Raw genomic sequence first — 438 nt, 5'->3', positions numbered from 1 at the left:
AAAGAACGCGCAGAAGAATTATAAAGAGATTCAGGTCTGCTGATCCACCTACACACCAAGGTCCCCCCTCCCTCCTTCCCTCCCCTCCCTTTCACCCCCCTCCCTCACTCCTCCCTCTTCCCTCACCTCATTCTCCTCCCCCCCTGCACTCCCCTCATTCTCCTCTCCACTTCCCTCTCCTCACCCCCACTTCCCTCCCCTCACTCCCTTCCCCCACTTCCCCAGCCTTCCCTACCCTTCACTCCTCCCCTCCCCCTCCTATCTTACTCCCCTCCAAATCCCCCCTCCTTCTTCACTTCCCTCCCCCTCCCCCTCTTACCCCTACTCCTCGACCCCCCTCCCCCCTACTCCTCAACCCCCTCCCCCCAACTCGGCTCCTCACCCCCTCTCCCTCTTGTAAATCAAAGTGTGAGTGTCTTTAAATCAAGATTCCGCTAG

Source organism: Penaeus monodon, chromosome 21, assembly GCF_015228065.2.
Source record: "Penaeus monodon isolate SGIC_2016 chromosome 21, NSTDA_Pmon_1, whole genome shotgun sequence".
NCBI classification, from domain to species: Eukaryota; Metazoa; Arthropoda; class Malacostraca; order Decapoda; family Penaeidae; genus Penaeus; species Penaeus monodon.
This window is presented reverse-complemented; position numbering follows the sequence as displayed.